A 22,229-nucleotide genomic window follows, 5' to 3' on the forward strand; every position below is an offset into this window, starting at 1 on the left:
GTTAAGTGAGATACGTAGGTATTCTCATCATGTCCCTTTCCCACTTATGTGTGACAGGAACATGGTGTACTTTTGGGGGGAATTGTTCATATAAATGCTACACTAAGCATGACTCCTTACCTATTGTTTGGGAACATACCTGCATCAGGGGTCCTACAAGATCTATAAAAATACATCTCATGCAGACAAAGTTATCAGAGGGATTCCTCCCAGATGCTATCAACGCCATCTATGCTGCATGTCGCCTTGGTGCAGACCCAGCCTTCTTGTCACCACGGAGTCTGACCTAGAGACCTCATTCCAAGGTAACAGGGGTTGGGGGAGCTTCTCATGGACATGGTACTGGCAGATTAGGTTTATCACATCTAGGTCTCTTTAGGTTAGAGATTAGGTTCTCCATGGTAGGGCTATAGGGATATTTTTATCTCATGTTATTGCAATATGGTGGGGGTCTTTGTATTCATGACTCTCATCTTTAAAATTCTGCTTCTTGCATTGTTCATTATCCTAATCATTGCAGCTCATGCATTTTACAGTAGACTGCAGTCTTTTTAATAAACCTGTTAGAAAACTCTCCTGCATCTCCTTTATTTACTGTGTGTAAACTGTGATTGAGACATATTATTAATGTGAGAAAAGGGTAATCTCCATTCCACCACGATTCCCCTGAGATGTTGCATTCTAGAGTCCATGTTTAAAGGCTGCCAGAAATCACCTTTTACTGTTTGGGTTTTGGTGAGGTACTGCTTGTGAGCCGGGAGGGTTGCGCTGACAGTTGTGACTTGTAAGATTGGCTTAGACATCTGCAAACAAAAGTGCTATCATTCCTAAACCAGCAGTCTTGCCTAGGAGCGAGAGTCCAACCACGACACTATGTCCTATTTTCCCATGGGAGCGACCAGGTCTGGCTAATGTCGTAAGGCAGCAGTTCCCAACCTGTGGTCCTTGGACCCCCAGGGGTCTAAGACACATTGCCAGGGGGTCTGCATGCCTGGACCAGGAGGAAGGCACTTCCCCAGTCGGGGCATCTGACAAACATGTACAAGTTTTTATATTTATTACTTCCTTTGTGCAGCAGTTTTAAAAGCACTGCAAAGTTCCTTGTACATCCAGCAGCTTTCAGGCAAAAATAAAAGCATCAAGATAACTCTGGTGATTAATGTACCTGCTGGAGAGAGATGGGATTATTGTCTAGTGGCATTTTTTACTCAAAGGTAGCACAGATGGTTAATATGCTTGCTGAAAAGAACGTGTATCATGCAAAGAACAGTATTTTATGCGCATAGCAAAGTGGGTTACTGCTTTTGTCACAGAGATTCTTTTGTTACTGTGAAGTTAATAAGTTACAATCATAATCCAGCACTTTGATCTATGAAATGCCATCAAAGAGCTGCATGCAAACTGCATGGCGCACATTAGAAAATTGTTTTTCCCCCCAGTCTTTCATTTTCCTTATGCTGCTAAAAAAGGTTTGCTTGCGTAGAAATACATTCTTATTATTGAAGTCAAGTGTTGTGTTCTAAATCCTGAGTTTTCGCTTCCCCAGGCCAAGTACTCTTAGGGAATGCCTACCAGTATGGATGACATGCGAATCCTAAACCTTGTAGCCCCCTGTAAAGTGCTCTGACACCCTTCACTGGTATGAGTGGTGCTATAAAACAAATTAATAACATATGACAAAGATGCTATGGAGAGATGAGAGGCCCTTATGGTTTTACTTCCTTTCCCCACCACATATTTATGTGAAAAAGCTTTCTCAGAACACGTGTGCCTAAAAAATAAAAACAAAAATAGCATAGTTTTTCAATATAAAGTAATCCTACCTTTAGTAAATTCAGTATTTGTTTGGGGTGTACTTGTTTGTGTATTTTTTGCAAATTGCTGTTTTAAAGTTTGAAATTTAAATCATACATTTTGCATGGGGGTCCTGGCTTCCAGCAGTGATTCAGTCGGTGTCCTCACAAGTCAAAATGTTGGGAACCACTGTCCTTAGGTATCTAAACAGCATTTGTTATGCCTGTGTTGACATGCTTTAGCACTTTCAACCCAGGCCTAGTGCCTTTGCCCATGCATATTACCCCTGTGGGCTTGCCGAGAAAGCAGACGTCTGAGGCTGTGTTGCTATATGGCAGCCATTATTACCACCGCAAAAGGAAGTGTCCCTCTTAATTAAGGCACATATAGGTAAAGTTAGCTTTCTTTACTAGCTACTGAAGCAAAGTAGAACAAATATGTATGCATGCGCTATTTGATTAATATAAATATGTCCGAAAGGCAGTGCAGAGGATCGATGCTATCTCGTAGTTGCAAATCTCGGAATATGTATTCAAAATCAGGGAAACCACAATAGAGTTAAAAGTGGAAATAGTTGTTGGAACAGCGCTATTCATTTCCACAGTCTGCCACCCCTGTCAGCAATCTTGGAAAACGGTGTGTTTTTTAGGCCTGAAATCCGTATTGTTTACAAGTCACAGCCTGCATATCTGATGGGAGAAGTTTTATTTAGTTAGTTAATTTTGTGATACAACCACACTTTTAACACTTTTATCTTACATAGGCTATTTCAAAACAGAACCAGTATGTTATGTTAACCATGCACTTCTCTACTCATACTATAAACTAACGGTACAAATATATCGGAAAGAAAACTTTTTGAAAGCCCTATTTTAATCCCTACTAGCTTGATTTATGTTTTGGATTTGTACATGACGAAGTTCAGATATATATGTTTGACTTTGATGATCGATGAATAATACGACTAATAGCAACTTTGTAGCTCTGAAATGCAGCACCTGCAGAAAGGCTGATTTCAGCCATAGACCCAGTATGTGAAAGTAAGTGATACATCAAAACATGCCTCTTATGCCAACTTGGTGCCATGATTATGATGCTAAGTGAAGAAGAAGTGAAGCCTATAGTTATGTATCTATGAACGTGGTATACGGTGCTCTTCAGGATCGAAGACAAGCATAAAGTCAACATGTGATAAGAGAGGTAGCTGATTTGTAATCTGTTAATGCATTGTTAAGTAGCGTTCTTTAAAGAGGTGTGTCTTCAACTCTTTCCTAATTTGAAGCAGCGTTCGGGCAGTCCTCATTGTTATGAATTCATTGCTCCAGATCCTGGGTGCAAATTTTATTGTTTTGAGCTTCTTAGTCTACAGTCTGATTGTGTCCTAGGTGCAGGTATCCAGATTACCACCAGAGATGGCCATGTTGTGTACAAGATAAGGTGACTATGGTCCTGCTTGCTTTGTAAATGATGCAGCTGGTTATGGAAATGCTTCAGTTTGGGAAGGAGAGCAAATGGAGTTCCATCAGGATAGTGGTGAGGTGATTCTATTTCTTCAGGCCCTGGATGAGATGTGCTGCAGTGTGTAGGATGCCCTTAGTGGGAATCAGTGAGGTGTCTGGGAGGCCATGGAGCAGGGTGTTACCAATATCAAGATGTAAAAATACGAGGGTTTGAACAGAACATTTGATGTTGCATTCTGGAAGAAACACTTTCCAGGTTACCTGACATGCAATGAAATTTGGGGTTCTAAATATTCAAGGTTCATGTCACTGAGCTAGGTGTGTCCTGTTTCTTGTTCTCAGCAAGTATAGCAAAAGACCGCCCCCGCAGGGGGCATCGAGGGCCAGCGCATTAACCGCCGCCGGGGACCCAGAAATTATATCTCAAAGCCGCCTCAGCGGCAAACCAACGAAGGACATCCGGCATTCCCCTCAAGGGAGAGGAAGGAGCCCCCGAGGACGTCTGGCCTATGGGGGGCGCAACAATAACAAAAGTACAAACCCTCCCATGGGATGGGGAGACACCGCCCCGCCCTCAGTTTGGAGGGTGGACTAAAAAGATTCTGCTGCCCAGGCGAAATGAGAAATGAATTATGTATGGCATATCAACTGTGATTTATGACCTGTCTCCAAATTACGATTTACAATCATAACGAAAGCAATGTGTGGCACTCAAAATGTTTTATGACATGATAATAATTTATGGCCTTGTCACTGTGATTGATGACTGAATTAACCTAACGAGGGATGAGGTCAAAGACTGTCGCAAGAGTCTATGCTTGTAATAAAACTGCGGGCCAGTATTCCCACAAGAGATTGCAAACGCACTCGTTTGTTGTGATTTTGTTTTAAATGTTTATGGGGAATTACATTAATTGGAGTGGGCCAAGTGCAGGGGTTAACAGAAACTCTGTTTTAGTTGGCTTGAGCATTTGTTAGGAGCTGGACATCCATTTGTGGATGATGTGCAGACAGTGTTTGAGGTGTTGGATGTTTGAATCACAAGAAACTTTCAAGTAGATGTGTGCATCATCACCATGTTGGTGACTCTTGGAATAGTTATCTATAAGTAGAATACTAAGCAAGTCCATGGGGACAGTAGGAAAACACTGGTTTACTTCACAGGTGATAGTGGTCTTTTGGGACCTGGAGATGCACATGTGAACATACTGGTGTTGGTAGGGATGGTGGATGGACCACCAGGGAAGGACGTTGTCTGTGAATCAAATTTGAGACTTCAGGGTGCATATGAGGGTGGGTTGGTAAAAGGCAGCTGAGAGATACAGCCATATCAGGAGGCAGGAGACCTCTTTATCTGATGTCAGGAGGAGATTGTCTACAATGTGTGAGGTAGAGGTCTTAGTGCTGTAGAGTGATCTGAAGCAGACTGGTAGTTGTGCAGGACGTGGATACCATTAATAGTTTTGTGCAGTAGGGCTTGCATTGGATATCAACCTTTTGGCTTTGATGGGGCGCTACAGGTTTGTCAACACTTATTTTGCTTGCCCTTGTTTTGGTCCCTCACCAATGTAAAAAAATAAATATTGTCTTAAAGCAAAATTATTTAGATCTAAAAAAAAGCACACATGGCCATAGCAGACCCTGACACTGAAGGATACTACTTAGTGTGCGGATGTGCTCCTTGTGAAACAGTAGAATAACATCACTCAAAGTGATGCTTGCCAGTGGCTGAAGTGGACTGGTCCATTGCTTCATACTTTATGTGGCTGTTGGCTGAAGAAAACTATAAATTACGCAGTAGACCATGGATGAAGATAGCTGGCTGAAGTAAGTACATGTATGTATTTATGTATGTATGTATGTATGTATGTATGTATGTATGTATGTATGTGCATAGGTATGTATTTATGTATCTATGTATGCATGTGGGAGAACAGAGAGTCCTAAAAGTTATAAAACCTACATATCTCTTAAGACACTTGGGCCCTCATTATGACATTGGTGGTAAATCCCGCTTACTGCCATGCTGACAGCTACAAATATACCCCCGTGGTGGTGGATATCCGTTCACCAAATTATGACACACACACACACCAATCCGACAGAATACAGCCACATACACAAATCCGCCAGACCAAAGAGCAGTGATAAAGTGGCGGTCCCAAAACCCATACCGTTACGCCAACAAAACAACGCCCATCACATTATGACCCATGAATCACCACGGCGGACATTCAACGGCTGTAAACCATTGGCAGTAAATACCGTTGCGCTCAGAATGGACACCCACATACAAAACAACACTACACTGCCCTATACCAAATACATACACCTGACACTCATACATACACCACACCCACACCACTATAAAACACACACCAACATTAACCTCATCCCCTTATGAACAACAATTGCCACCAGGAGACTGAGAAGAAGAGCACAGAGACAACTAGACACACACACCACTTACACCCATACACCCCTCACACACTCCACATCACACATCCCACCACATTACCCAACACACCCTCACCAACACACATCACACAACACCCATGGCACCACAAAGGCACCCCGGTTTCACTGAGAAGGAGTTAAGGGTCATGGTGGAGGAAATTGTCAGGGTAGAGCTACAGCTCTTTGGAGCACAGGTACAGCAGATATCTATAGCAAGGAAGATGGAGCTATGGCGGAGAATCGTGGACAGGGTCAATGCTATGGGACATCACCCAAGAACAAGGGACGACATCAGGAAGAGGTGGAACAACTTACGGGGGAAGGTACGTTCCATAGGAGCAAGACACTAGCTCACCATACAGAGGACTGGCGGTGGACCCTTACCTCCTCCCCACAGCTGACAGCATGGGAGGAGCAAGTACTGGCAATACTGCATCCTGAGGGAATCGCTGGAATAGCCGGAGGATTGGACACTGGTAAGTCAATATTTACTACCTATCACCCCCCCCCCCTCAATACCTGCATGCCATCTCACACCCACACCCTCACTCCCATCACTCCACTTCATCCCACACACTGCACCTACACATCTCACTATCCCGAATGCCAAGCTCTGCATGCCATGCCAATGCATGGACACCCCCCCCCAGCCCTGGATGGACACCCATCCCTAAAGCATGCACAGCATAGGGGAACTAACTATCCCACAATACATCACCATACACAAGACAAATCTGGCAGGGCAACACCAACCATAGAGGGGAAGCTAGGGAAGTACAAATGTCATACACTTGAAGCATAATACATCACTTACATCCCCACAGGTTCCCCAGCCAATGTCAGTGGAGAGGAGGTGCCACCACTATCCAGTCACCCAACAGAAGAGGCCCCCAGTCATAACAGTAACTCTGGACTTCTGGATCTGGATGACCTACCTGGCCCATCAGGGACCACTGGACAGCCGTTTACCCAAGCCCACTCACAGACCACCACAGAGCCTCCCCCATCAGGAACCAACACCACAGCACCCACCCAGCATACCCAAACCTCTGTCACCAGGACACGTCAATCAGAAGTGTGCCCACCTGTAGAGGGACCCCAGGCCACACCTCATACCCAAGACAATCAGGGACCTGGGGTCAGTGGCAGTGATCACGCCGTTCAGGGGGCAGGGGCACAGGCCAGCAGGGGAAAAAGGAGGACTGTTGTGTGCCAGGGGGAGGACAGGACCAGGGAACCGAATCTCTAGGAGGCACTCCCTGAGATCCTGGGAGCCTACCGACATTCCCAGGACACGATGGGCCAGATCCTTGACAACATGCAGGAGAACAGGCAGCTGCAGGAGGTACAGTATCAGGGGATCAGGGAGGACCTACAGGCCATTAACAACACCATGATCTCCATAGCAGGGGTGCTGGCAGACATGTCCAACATCATGAGGGAGGCAACAGCACACCAGCGGACCCCTACCACTAGCCATTCAACTGAACAGCCCTCCACTTCAGCTGCCGCTAGTGGGCAGGAGGCCACGCCACTGGACCCACAGGCCACCAGCACCCAACCCCCTGCAGAAGGTGAACCACCCCGCAAACGTTCTCTGCAACCCAGACAGAAGCCAGAGACACTTGCCAAGATCAACGGCAGGAAATGAGACTCTCCTGATTGTCTCCCTTGTGTCTCACTCAGTCACCTTGTCCACCTTGAACTGCCATTGCTCCCCTTCCTATGGCCCCATGGACACTGCACCTGTGCTACAAACAGACTGGAACAATACCCCAGACTTTCCTCCATCATCCCCCCATTCCATTGCACTTTACCCTCTATTTCTCAGCACTACAATAAACACACTTGGAAAAAAACTCGACTACTGGTCCTTCATGTACTGAAAATATGAAATGATGGAAACAGCTACATCCATTGCAAATGAACTGTACATAGTGAGAGCATAGAAAGAATGACCTGTAGCTGACTGTAGTGATCACATCAGGACATTCTTGTCATATCACCAACATTTGTAAAATGATAATCAATAGGTGACAGTAAGTAGAGGTAACAAGTGGTTAATGCCAGCATGCCACTGCCACACTGAATACACCAATAGTCATAGAAATGTGATGTTGCACTGTCTCACCTGTGTGTCATTGGAAGTACTGACGGATAACTGATGTTCTGTTGTTCACATCCTCATCCTCTACCTCCTCATCCTCAGGGTCCACTGCTGCCACAGGGGCATCTCAAGTCACCTCCTCCTACTGAAAAGGAACCTGGTGTCTGAGGGCCATGTTGTACAACATGCAGCATGCTACTACTATCTGGCAGACCTTCTCGGGTGAGTAACACAGGGATCCACCTGTCAGATGGAGGCACCTGCACCTGGCCTTCAGAAGGACGGAGGTCCCTTCAATAATTCTTTTGGTTTGCCCATGTGCCTCATTATAACGTTCTTCAGCCCTTGTCCTGGCATTACTCACAGGGGTCAGTAGCCGCGATAGATTTGGGTAGCCAGAGTCACCTGCAGACAACTAGGGGCAACATTTAGCCACTGTTAGAAATGGGGTCTTTGGTTGGCAGTCAGGTTACCCCCTGTTCAAACAAGGACCCTCACTCTAGTCAGGGTAAGTCACACATAATCCAAATTATCCTGTGCCCCCATTTGGTAGCTTGGCACTGAGCAGTCACTGAGCAGTCAGGCTTAACTTAGAAGGCAATGTGTAAAGTATTTGTGCAATGAATCATACAATAACACCATATAGCACCACAAAAATACACCACACAGTGTTTAGAAAAATATATACTATTTATCTGATGAGAAGCAGGTCAAAATGATTAAAATGTAATAAGTATATGTGGAGATATCACTGTAAAAGTCATATAAAGGCCCTCATTATGACCCTGGCGGTGTTGCACCGCCAGGGCCAACGGGGGCGGGAGCCAAGGTCCGAATGAGGGCCAAAGTGTCTTAAGTCTTTTAAAAGCAATCAAAGTCTCTTTCAAGCACAAAATACCTGGTTTGCGTGCAAAGTCTCCGCAAAGAACCACAGAGGAGGAGATGCGTGTAAACAAAGGGGTTTGAGTTGATTTCTCGGGCCACACATGGCGATGCGTTGTTTAGTTGTCACGCAGGGATGACTGTGCATTGATTTCCGGCGCTCGGTTGTGGATCCTCTTCGGGTTGCGGGTTTTTTGGATGCCCCGGGGACGATGCGTGGATTTCCTGCGCTGGCAGGACAAAGTCAAAGGAGCTGTGTTGATTTGGTGGGCGTTGCGTCGGATTTTCTACCGCACACCAGGTGCTGCGTCGATCCCTCTCTGGAAGTTGGGATGCATCGTTCCAGCTCGGCGGTGCGTCACTCTGGTAGGACGCAAGTCAAATTTCCAGTCGCTGCGCTGGCGCTGTGTCGATCTTCTCGATTCGAAATCAGGCTGCTTCGTTCCGGTTCACGTGCTGTGAATTTTTCACTGCGGTGGAGGCTGTGCGCCGCACAAGGAGTCCTTCTTGTAGAGGTGAAGTCTTTTTGGTCCCAACACTTGAGGGAACAGGAGACAAGCTCTATCCAAGCTCTTGGAGAGCATTTCTCACCACAGCCAGAGAGCAGCAAGGCAGCAGGGCAACAGCAAGGCAGCAGTCCTTTACAAAAAAGCATACAGGTGAGTCCTTTGGGCAGTCAGGCAGGTCTTCTTGGCAGGATGCAGGTTCTGGTTCAGGTTTCTTCTCCAGGAAGTGACTGAGTTGGTAGGGGCAGAGACCCTGTTTAAATACCTAAATGTGCCTTTGAAGTGGGGGAGACTTTAACAAGTGGCTTAGAAGTGCAAAAGGTCCCCTTTCAGTTCAATCCTGTCTGCCTGAGTCCCAGTAGGGGGTGTGGCAGTCCTTTGTGTGAGGGCAGGCTACTGTCCTTTGACATGCAAGTGTCAGGCCCTCCACCCTCCCAGCCCAGGAAGACCCATTCCAAATGCAGATGTATGCAAGTGAGGCTGAGTATTATGTGTTTAGGGTGTGTCTGAGTGAATACACAAGAGAGCTGCCAACTAAACCCGGCCAGACGTGGATTGTAAGGCACAATAGAATTTAAGTGCAGAGAAATGCTCACTTTCTAAAAGTGGCATTTCTAAAATAGTAATATTAAATCCAACTTCACCAGTCAGCAGGATTTTGTATCATCATTTTGGCCATTCTAAATATGACCTTCCTACTCCTTTCAGATCAGCAGCTACCACTCAAACAATGTATGAGGGCAGCTCCAATGTTAGCCTATGAAGGGAGCAGGCCTCACAGCAGTGTAAAAACAAGTGTAGGAGTTTTACACTACCAGGACATGTAAACTACATAGGTACATGCCCTGCCTTTTCCCTACACAGCACCCTGGCACTATGGGTTACCTAAGGCATACCTTAGGGGTGACTTATGTGTAGAAAAAGGGGAGTTGTAGGCTTGGCCAGTACTTTTAAATGCCAAGTCGAATTGGCAGGTGTAGGAAGTTGGCTCTGTATGCACTATTTCAAAGTAAGGAATAGTATGCACAGAGTCCAAGGGATCCCCTTAGAGGTAAGATAGTGGCAAAAAGAGATAATACTAATGCTCTATTTTGTGGTAGTGTGGTCGAGCAGTAGGCTTATCAAAGGAGTAGTGTTAAGCATTTGTTGTACATACACACAGGCAATAAATGAGGAACACACACTCAGAGACAAATCCAGCCAATAGGTTTTGTTATAGAAAAATATCTTTTCTTAGTTTATTTTAAGAACCACAGGTTCAAATTCTACATGTAATATCTAATTTGAAAGGTATTGCAGGTAAGTACTTTAGGCACTTTGAATAATTACAGTAGCATATATACTTTTCACATAAAACACAAATAGCTGTTTTAAAAGTGGACACAGTGCAATTTTCACAGTTCCTGGGGGAGGTAAGTTATTGTTAGTTTTAGCAGGTAAGTAAATCACTTACAAGTCTCAGGTTTGGGTCCAAGGTAGCCCACCGTTGGGGGTTCAGAGCAACCCCAAAGTTACCACACCAGCAGCTCAGGGCCGGTCAGGTGCAGAGGTCAAAAAGGTGCCCAAAACGCATAGGCTTCAATGGAGAGAAGGGGGTGCCCCGGTTCCGGTCTGCCAGCAGGTAATTACCCGCGTCTTCGGAGGGCAGACCAGGGGGGTTTTGTAGGGCACCGGGGGGGACACAAGTCAGTACAAAAAGTACACCCTCTGCAGCGCGGGGGCGGCCGGGTGCAGTGTGTAAACAAGCGTCGGGTTCTCTGTAGGTTTCAATGAGAGACCAAGGGGTCTCTTCAACGGTGCAGGCAGGCAAGGGGGGGGCTCCTCGGGGTAGCCACCACCTGGGCAAGGGAGAGGGCCTCCTGGGGGTCACTCCTGCACAGAAGTTCCGTTCCTTCAGGTGCTGGGGGCTGCGGGTGCAGGGTCTTTTCCAGCCGTCGGGACTTTAGGTTCAGGCAGTCGCGGTCAGGGGGAGCCTCGGGATTCCCTCTGCAGGCGTCGCTGTGGGGGCTCAGGGGGGACAACTTTGGTTACTCACGGTCTCGGAGTCGCCGGAGGGTCCTCCCTGAGGTGTTGGTTTTCCACTAGTTGAGTCGGGGTCGCCGGGTGCAGTGTTGCAAGTCTCACGCTTCTTGCGGGGAGTTGCAGGGGTCTTTAAATCTGCTCCTTTGAAACAAAGTTGCAGTCTTTTGGAGCAGGGCCGCTGTCCTCGGGAGTTTCTTGTCTTTCTTGAAGCAGGGCAGTCCTCTGAGGATTCAGAGGTCGCTGGTCCTTTGGAAAGCGTCGCTGGAGCAGGTTTCTTTGGAAGGCAGGAGACAGGCCGGTAGGACCGGGGCCAAAGCAGTTGGTGTCTTCTGTTCTTCCTCTGCAGGGGTTTTTCAGCTCAGCAGTCTTCTTCTTCTTGTAGTTTCAGGAATCTAAATTCTTAGGTTCAGGGAAGCCCTTAAATACTAAATTTAAGGGCGTGTTTAGGTCTGGGGGGTTAGTAGCCTATGGCTACTAGCCCTGAGGGTGGGTACACCCTCTTTGTGCCTCCTCCCAAGGGGAGGGGGTCACATCCCTAATCCTATTGGGGAATCCTCTATCTGCAAGATGGAGGATTTCTAAAAGTTAGAGTCACTTCAGCTCAGGACACCTTAGGGGCTGTCCTGACTGGCCAGTGACTCCTCCTTGTTATTCTCATTATTTCCTCCGGCCTTGCCGCCAAAAGTGGGGGCCGTGGCCGGAGGGGGCGGGCAACTCCACTAGCTGGAGTGTCCTGTGGTGCTGGAACAAAGGGGTGAGCCTTTGAGGCTCACCGCCAGGTGTTACAGCTCCTGCCTGGGGGAGGTGATAGCATCTCCACCCAGTGCAGGCTTTGTTACTGGCCTCAGAGTGACAAAGGCACTCTCCCCATGGGGCCAGCAACATGTCTCGGTTGTGGCAGGCTGCTGGAACCAGTCAGCCTACACAGATAGTCGGTTAAGGTTTCAGGGGGCACCTCTAAGGTGCCCTCTGGGGTGTTTTTCACAATAAAATGTACACTGGCATCAGTGTGCATTTATTGTGCTGAGAAGTTTGATACCAAACTTCCCAGTTTTCAGTGTAGCCATTATGGTGCTGTGGAGTCCGTGTTTGACAGACTCCCAGACCATATACTCTTATGGCTACCCTGCACTTACAATGTCTAAGGTTTGGCTGAGACACTGTAGGGGCACAGTGCTCATGCACTGGTGCCCTCACCTATGGTATAGTGCACCCTGCCTTAGGGCTGTAAGGCCTACTAGAGGGGTGACTTATCTATACTGCATAGGCAGTGTGAGGTTGGCATGGCACCCTGAGGGGAGTGCCATGACGACTTACTCGTTTTGTTCTCACCAGCACACACAAGCTGGCAAGCAGTGTGTCTGTGCTGAGTGAGGGGTCCCCAGGGTGGCATAAGATATGCTGCAGCCCTTAGAGACCTTCCCTGGCATCAGGGCCCTTGGTACCAGGGGTACCAGTTACAAGGGACTTACCTGGATGCCAGGGTGTGCCAATTGTGGAATGAAAAGTACAGGTTAGGGAATGAACACTGGTGCTGGGGCCTGGTTAGCAGGCCTCAGCACACTTTCAATTCAAAACATAGCATCAGCAAAGGCAAAAAGTCAGGGGGTAACCATGCCAAGGAGGCATTTCCTTACACAACCCCCCCCCCAAACGAAAGAGGATGAGACTAACCTTTCCCAAGAGAGTCTTCATTTTCTAAGTGGAAGAACCTGGAAAGGCCATCTGCATTGGCATAGGCAGTCCCAGGTCTGTGTTCCACTATAAAGTCCATTCCCTGTAGGGAGATGGACCACCTCAACAGTTTTGGATTTTCACCTTTCATTTGCATCAGCCATCTGAGAGGTCTGTGGTCAGTCTGAACTAGGAAGTGAGTACCAAAGAGGTATGTTCTCAGATTCTTCAGGGACCAAACCACAGCAAAGGCCTCCCTCTCAATGGCACTCCAACGCTGCTCCCTGGGGAGTAACCTCCTGCTAATGAAAGCAACAGGCTGGTCAAGGCCATCATCATTTGTTTGGGACAAAACTGCCCCTATCCCATGTTCAGAGGCATCTGTCTGCACAATGAACTGCTTGGAGTAATCTGGAGCTTTTAGAACTGGTGCTCTGCACATAGCTTGTTTCAGGGTGTCAAAGGCCTGTTGGCATTCTACAGTCCATTTTACTTTCTTGGGCATTTTCTTGGAGGTGAGTTCTGTGAGGGCTGTCACAATGGATCCATATCCCTTCACAAACCTCCTATAGTACCCAGTCAAGCCAAGGAATGCCCTGACTTGGGTCTGGGTTTTTGGAGCTGCCCAGTCCAGAATAGTCTGGATCTTAGGCTGGAGTGGCTGAACTTGGCCTCCACCTACAAGGTGTCCCAAGTAAACCACAGTTCCCTGCCCTATCTGGCATTTGGATGCCTTGATAGAGAGGCCTGCAGATTGCAGAGCCTTCAAAACCTTCTTCAGGTGGACCAGGTGATCCTGCCAGTTGGAGCTAAAGACAGCAATATCGTCAAGATAAGCTGCACTAAAGGACTCCAAGCCAGCAAGGACTTGATTCACCAACCTTTGGAAGGTGGCAGGGGCATTCTTTAAAACAAAGGGCATAACAGTGAACTGATAATGCCCATCAGGTGGGGAGAATGTTGTCTTTTCTTTTGATCCAGGGGCTATTTTGATTTGCCAGTATCCTGCTGTTAAGTCAAAGGTACTTAAGAATTTGGCAGCCCCTAATTTATCAATCAGCTCATCAGCTCTAGGAATGGGATGGGCATCTGTCTTGGTGACAGAGTTAAGTCCTCTGTAGTCCACACAAAACCTCATCTCTCTCTTTCCATCTTTGGTGTGAGGTTTGGGGACTAAGACCACTGGGCTAGCCCAGGGGCTGTCAGAGTGCTCAATTACTCCCAATTCCAGCATCTTGTGGACTTCCACCTTGATGCTTTCCTTAACTTGATCAGACTGTCTGAATATTTTGTTTTTGACAGGCATGCTGTCTCCTGTGTCCACATCATGGGTACACAGGTGTGTCTGACCAGGGGTTAGGGAAAAGAGCTCAGCAAACTGTTGCAGGACCTTCCTACAGTCAGCTTGCTGTTGGCCAGAGAGGGTGTCTGAATAGATCACTCCATCTACTGAGCCATCATTAGGGTCTGATGACAGAAGATCAGGGAGAGGTTCACTCTCAGCTTCCTGATCCTCATCTGTTACCATTAACAGATTTACATCAGCCCTGTCATGGAAGAGCTTAAGGCGGTTCACATGGATCACCCTCTTGGGGCTCCTGCTTGTGCCCAGGTCTACCAGGTAGGTGACCTGACTCTTCCTCTCTAGCACTGGGTAAGGGCCACTCCATTTGTCCTGAAGTGCCCTGGGAGCCACAGGCTCCAAAACCCAGACTTTCTGCCCTGGTTGAAATTCAACCAGTGCAGCCTTTTGGTCATACCAACACTTCTGGAGCTGTTGGCTGGCCTCAAGGTTTTTGCTTGCCTTTTCCATGTACTCTGCCATCCTTGAGCGAAGGCCAAGTACATAGTCCACTATGTCTTGTTTAGGCTCATGAAGAGGTCTCTCCCAGCCTTCTTTCACAAGAGCTAGTGGTCCCCTTACAGGGTGGCCAAACAGAAGTTCAAAGGGTGAGAACCCTACTCCCTTCTGAGGCACCTCTCTGTAAGCGAAAAGCAGACATGGCAAGAGGACATCCCATCTCCTTTTGAGTTTTTCTGGGAGCCCCATGATCATGCTCTTTAATGTCTTGTTGAATCTCTCAACAAGGCCATTAGTTTGTGGATGATAGGGTGTAGTGAATTTATAAGTCACTCCACACTCATTCCACATGTGTTTCAGGTATGCTGACATGAAGTTGGTACCTCTGTCAGACACCACCTCCTTAGGGAAACCCACTGTGGTAAAGATACCAATGAGGGCCTTGGCTACTGCAGGGGCAGTAGTCGACCTAAGGGGAATAGCTTCAGGATACCTAGTAGCATGATCCACTACTACTAGGATGTACATATTTCCTGAGGCTGTGGGAGGTTCCAGTGGACCCACTATGTCCACACCCACTCTTTCAAAAGGGACCCCCACCACTGGAAGTGGAATGAGGGGGGCCTTTGGATGTCCACCTGTCTTACCACTGGCTTGACAGGTGGTACAGGAGGTGCAAAACTCCTTAACCTTCTGGGACATGTTGGGCCAGTAGAAGTGGTTGACTAACCTCTCCCACGTCTTGGTTTGTCCCAAATGCCCAGCAAGGGGAATATCATGGGCTAAGTTCAGAATAAACTCTCTGAACCCCTGAGGCACTACCACTCTCCTAGTGGCACCAGGTTAGGGATCTCTTGCCTCAGTGTACAGGAGTCCATCTTCCCAATAGACCCTATGTGTTCCATTTTTCTTGCCTTTGGACTCTTCAGCAGATTGCTGCCTAAGGCCTTCAAGAGAGGGACAGGTTTCTTGTCCCTTACACAACTCTTCCCTTGAGGGTCCCCCTGGGCCCAAGAGCTCAACCTGATAAGGTTCCAGCTCCATAGGCTCAGTTCCCTCAGAGGGCAGAACTTCTTCCTGAGAAGAGAGGTTCTCTTTTTCTTGTTGTGTTGCAGCTGGTTTCCCAGCTGACTTTCCTTTTCTCTTGGTAGGCTGGGCCTTTCTCCCAGACTCCAGCTCTACTTTTTCACCCTGTGCCTTGCACTGTGCCCTTGTTTTGATACACACCAGTTCAGGGATACCCAGCATGGCTGCATGGGTTTTCAGTTCTACCTCAGCCCATGCTGAGGACTCCAGGTCATTTCCAAGCAAACAGTCTACTGGGATATTTGAGGAGACCACCACCTGTTTCAGGCCATTGACCCCTCCCCACTCTAAAGTTACCATTGCCATGGGATGTACTTTAGTTTGATTGTCAGCATTGGTGACTGGATAGGTTTGTCCAGTCAGGTATTGGCCAGGGGAAACCAGTTTCTCTGTCACCATAGTGACACTGGCACCTGTATCCCTCAGGCCCTCTACACTTGTCCCATTAATTAAGAGCTGCTGCCTGTATTTTTGCATGTTAGGGGGCCAGGCAGCCAGTGTGGCTAAATCCACCCCACCCTCAGAGACTAATGTAGCTTCAGTGTGACACCTGATTTGCTCTGGGCACACTGTTGATCCCACTTGGAGACTGGCCATTCCAATTTTAGCTGGAGTGGAGTTAGAAGTGGTATCTTTCTTGGGACAGGCCTTGTCTCCAGTTTGGTGTCCAGACTGACTACAGCTACGACACCAGGCCTTTTTGGGATCAAAGTTTTTACCCTTGTACCCAGGATTGTTTTGTGAAGAGGCTCTGGGCCCACCCTCCTGTGCAGGTTTTTGGGGGCCTGTAGAAGACTCTTTACTATTTTTGTTTTTGGCTGTCTCACCACCCTTCCCCTGGGGAGGTTTTGTGACCCCTTTCTTTTGGTCACCCCCTGTGGAAGTTTTGGACACCCTAGTCTTGACCCAATGGTCCGCCTTCTTTCCCAATTCTTGGGGAGAAATTGGTCCTAGGTCTACCAGATGCTGATGCAGTTTATCATTGAAACAATTACTTAATAGGTGTTCTTTCACAAATAAATTGTACAGCCCATCATAATTACTTACACCACTGCCTTGAATCCAACCATCTAGTGTTTTTACTGAGTAGTCTACAAAGTCAACCCAGGTCTGGCTCGAGGATTTTTGAGCCCCCCTGAATCTAATCCTATACTCCTCAGTGGAGAATCCAAAGCCCTCAATCAGGGTACCCTTCATGAGGTCATAAGATTCTGCATCTTTTCCAGAGAGTGTGAGGAGTCTATCCCTACACTTTCCTGTGAACATTTCCCAAAGGAGAGCACCCCAGTGAGATTTGTTCACTTTTCTGGTTACACAAGCCCTCTCAAAATCTGTGAACCATTTGGTGATGTCATCACCATCTTCATATTTAGTTACAATCCCTTTAGGGATTTTCAACATGTCAGGAGAATCTCTGACCCTATTTATGTTGCTGCCACCATTGATGGGTCCTAGGCCCATCTCTTGTCTTTCCCTTTCTATGGCTAGGATCTGTCTTTCCAAAGCCAATCTTTTGGCCATCCTGGCTAACTGGATGTCCTCTTCACTGGAGTTATCCTCAGTGATTTCAGAGAGGTTGGTCTCTCCTGTGAGGGAGCCAGCATCTCTGACTATTATGCTTGGAGTCAGGGCTTGAGAGGCCCTGTCTTCCCTAGATAGGACTGGTAGGGGGGAATCACCCTCCAAGTCACTATCATCATCCTCTGTGTTGCCATCCTCAGAGGGGTTGGCCTTTTCAAACTCTGCCAACAACTCCTGGAGCTGTAGTTTGGAAGGTCTGGGGCCCATTACTATTTTCTTTATTTTACAGAGTGACCTTAGCTCCCTCATCTTAAGATGGAGGTAAGGTGTGGTGTCGAGTTCCACCACATTCATCTCTGCACTAGACATTATGCTTCTAAAAGTTGGAATACTTTTTAAGAATCTAAAAACTAGTTCTAGAATCTAATTCAAACTTTTACCAAACTTTTAAACTCTAAAAGAAATGCTAAACAGGATCTAACACAAGGCCCTAGCAGGTCTTTTAAGAATTTAGAAAAAATAGTTCAAATTGCAAAAACAATTTCAAATGACAATTTTTGGAATTTGTCGTGTGATCAGGTATTGGCTGAGTAGTCCAGCAAATGCAAAGTCTTGTACCCCACCGCTGATCCACCAATGTAGGAAGTTGGCTCTGTATGCACTATTTCAAAGTAAGGAATAGTATGCACAGAGTCCAAGGGTTCCCCTCAGAGGTAAGATAGTGGCAAAAAGAGATAATACTAATGCTCTATTTTGTGGTAGTGTGGTCGAGCAGTAGGCTTATCAAAGGAGTAGTGTTAAGCATTTGTTGTACATACACACAGGCAATAAATGAGGAACACACACTCAGAGACAAATCCAGCCAATAGGTTTTGTTATAGAAAAATATATTTTCTTAGTTTATTTTAAGAACCACAGGTTCAAATTCTACATGTAATATCTCATTTGAAAGGCATTGCAGGTAAGTACTTTAGGAACTTTGAATAATTACAGTAGCATATATACTTTTCACATAAAACACAAATAGCTGTTTTAAAAGTGGACACAGTGCAATTTTCACAGTTCCTGGGGGAGGTAAGTTATTGTTAGTTTTAGCAGGTAAGTAAATCACTTACAAGTCTCAGGTTTGGGTCCAACGTAGCCCACAATTGGGGGTTCAGAGCAACCCCAAAGTTACCACACCAGCAGCTCAGGGCCGGTCAGGTGCAGAGGTCAAAGAGGTGCCCAAAACGCATAGGCTTCAATGGAGAGAAGGGGGTGCCCCAGTTCCGGTCTGCCAGCAGGTAAGTACCCGCGTCTTCGGAGGGCAGACCAGGGGGGTTTTGTAGGGCACCGAGGGGAACACAAGTCAGCACAAAAAGTACACCCTCAGCAGCGCGGGGGCGGCCGGGTGCAGTGTGTAAACAAGCGTCGGGTTCTCTGTAGGTTTCAATGGGAGACCAAGGGGTCTCTTCAACGGTGCAGGCAGGCAAGGGGGGGGGCTCCTCGGGGTAGCCACCACCTGGGCAAGGGAGAGGGCCTCCTGGGGGTCACTCCTGCACAGAAGTTCCGTTCCTTCAGGTGCTGGGGGCTGCGGGTGCAGGGTCTTTTCCAGCCGTTGGGACTTTAGGTTCAGGCAGTCGCGGTCAGGGGGAGCCTCGGGATTCCCTCTGCAGGCGTCGCTGTGGGGTCTCAGGGGGGACAACTTTGGTTACTCACGGTCTCGGAGACGCCAAAGGGTCCTCCCTGAGGTGTTGGTTCTCCACCAGTCGAGTCGGGGTCGCCGGGTGCAGTGTTGCAAGTCTCAAGCTTCTTGCGGGGAGTTGCAGGGGTCTTTAAATCTGCTCCTTTGAAACAAAGTTGCAGTCTTTTGGAGCAGGGCCGCTGTCCTCGGGAGTTTCTTGTCTTTCTTGAAGCAGGGCAGTCCTCTGAGGATTCAGAGGTCGCTGGTCCTTTGGAAAGCGTCGCTGGAGCAGGTTTCTTTGGAAGGCAGGAGACAGGCCGGTAGGACTGGGGCCAAAGCAGTTGGTGTCTTCTGTTCTTCCTCTGCAGGGGTTTTTCAGCTCAGCAGTCTTCTTCTTCTTGTAGTTTCAGGAATCTAAATTCTTAGGTTCAGGGAAGCCCTTAAATACTAAATTTAAGGGCGTGTTTAGGTCTGGGGGGTTAGTAGCCAATGGCTACTAGCCCTGAGGGTGGGTACACCCTCTTTGTGCCTCCTCCCAAGGGGAGGGGGGTCACATCCCTAATCCTATTGGGGAATCCTCCATCTGCAAGATGGAGGATTTCTAAAAGTTAGAGTCACTTAAGCTCATGACACCTCAGGGGCTGTCCTGACTGGCCAGTGACTCCTCCTTGTTATTCTCATTATTTCCTCCGGCCTTGCCGCCAAAAGTGGGGGCCGTGGCCGGAGGGGGCGGGCAACTCCACTAGCTGGAGTGTCCTGCGGTGCTGGAACAAAGGGGTGAGCCTTTGAGGCTCACCGCCAGGTGTTACAGCTCCTGCCTGGGGGAGGTGATAGCATCTCCACCCAGTGCAGGCTTTGTTACTGGCCTCAGAGTGACAAAGGCACTCTCCCCATGGGGCCAGCAACATGTCTCGGTTGTGGCAGGCTGCTGGAACCAGTCAGCCTACACAGATAGTCGGTTAAGGTTTCAGGGGGCACCTCTAAGGTGCCCTCTGGGGTGTATTTACAATAAAATGTACACTGGCATCAGTGTGCATTTATTGTGCTGAGAAGTTTGATACCAAACTTCCCAGTTTTCAGTGTAGCCATTATGGTGCTGTGGAGTCCGTGTTTGACAGACTCCCAGACCATATACTCTTATGGCTACCCTGCACTTACAATGTCTAAGGTTTGGCTTAGACACTGTAGGGGCACAGTGCTCATGCACTGGTGCCCTTACCTATGGTATAGTGCACCCTGCCTTAGGCCTGTAAAGCCTACTAGAGGGGTGACTTATCTATACTGCATAGGCAGTGTGAGGTTGGCATGGCACCCTGAGGGGAGTGCCATGTCGACTTACTCGTTTTGTTCTCACCAGCACACACAAGCTGGCAAGCAGTGTGTCTGTGCTGAGTGAGGGGTCCCCAGGGTGGCATAAGATATGCTGCAGCCCTTAGAGACCTTCCCTGGCATCAGGGCCCTTGGTACCAGGGGTACCAGTTACAAGGGACTTACCTGGATGCCATGGTGTGCCAATTGTGGAATCAAAAGTACAGGTTAGGGAAAGAACACTGGTGCTGGGGCCTGGTTAGCAGGCCTCAGCACACTTTCAATTCAAAACATAGCATCAGCAAAGGCAAAAAGTCAGGGGGCAACCATGCCAAGGAGGCATTTCCTTACAGCAGGGAAACTGCACACACAGACCTTGCAATGGCAGGCCTGAGACAAGGTTTAAGGAGCTACTTCAGTGGGTGGCACAATCAGTGCTGCAGGCCCACTAGTAGTATTTAATCTACACGCCCTGGGCACACATAGTGCACTTTACTAGGCACTTATAAGTAAATTAAATAATCCAATTAGGTATGATCCAATGTTAGCACTGGTTGGCAGTGGTAAAGTGCGCAGAGTCTTAAAACCAGCAAAAACAGTATCTAAAAAGTGGATGGAGGCAGGCTAAAAGTTAGGGGTGACCACTCTAAGGTTGGCAGGTCTAACAGCCACACACTATCCTATGAGGTTAACATCAGAGGCATACACTAACATACACCTGGTGGGGACAAAGGCTCACCTGTAAGCCACACCCTGTGCCTCTGTAGTTGGATCATCACATTTGGGATGCTGCTATTCCTGAGGACAAAGGCATCATGCACCGACCAAGGATATTTAACATTGATGTGGGAGATGTATTGGTCTGCCAGGCACACCATCTCCACATTCAGTGAGTTGAAACTTGTACGATTCCAGTACACCTGTTCATTCTGGCAAGGGTGGACAAACGCAATATGTTTGCCGTCAATCGCACCAATAATATTTGGGATATGTCCCATTTCATGGAATCATGCCTTCACAGTGGCCAAATCTTCCACCTGGGGGAAAGCAATGTAGCTGCACACGTGTTTGACCAAGGCAGACAAAACCCTTGCCAGCACGATTGAGAACATTGGCTGTGACATTCCTACTGCCAAGCCCACTGTCACTTGGAAAGAACCAGTCGCCAGGAAATGGAGCACTCATAGAATTTGCACAAGATGGGGGATGCCAGTCAGATGACGGATGGCAGATATCAGGTCAGGCTCCAACTGGGCACACAGCTCTGTGACTGTGGCCAAGCCCAGTCTATACGTGTGGATGATGTGCCTGTCCTCCAGTGTAGCTAGGTCCACCAGGGCTCTGTACACGGGGGTATGTCTTCATCTCCGAATCAGTCGCAGCGTTAGGTATCTAAGGGACACAAGAGTGAGTAGGCTGTCACAATTTGAACAATTGAACCACAACTTCAGTATACTTGGCGCATTTTTGTTATGGGATAGTGGGAATGGCGAGGTATGTGTTTATTTATCCTGTGACGCATTAATTATCGATAGGCCTGTTCACCCCCCTTGAAAAATGGCAACCGCCTGTCCTGTGTGGAGGGACAGGTGGAATTGAGGTAATTCGCCAAAGTGAGGCGTTGTGGCGGTAGACCCTCATGATCCACCATGCAATTCCTCATTGGATAATATTGCGCCCTATCGAGTACAGTGGCCAATGGGGATGGACGCCGGCTGTGACGGTGAAGTGACCACCATTTTTCAAATGATTCCTCACTTGTTTCCTGACCTTCAACAGGAGAAGACCTACACTGCATGTGCTGCTGTGTCTGGAACCTACCATGGACCGTGTGGCCGGGGAAAGGGCCTCAGCCTTCACTTCGGAGGAGTTGGAGTGACCAGTGGATGGGGTCCTACCCCAGTACAGACTGCTGTATGGTCCTCCAGACCAACAGGTGAGTACACTG

Source organism: Pleurodeles waltl, chromosome 7 (assembly GCF_031143425.1).
Source record: "Pleurodeles waltl isolate 20211129_DDA chromosome 7, aPleWal1.hap1.20221129, whole genome shotgun sequence".
Lineage (NCBI taxonomy): Eukaryota > Metazoa > Chordata > Amphibia > Caudata > Salamandridae > Pleurodeles > Pleurodeles waltl.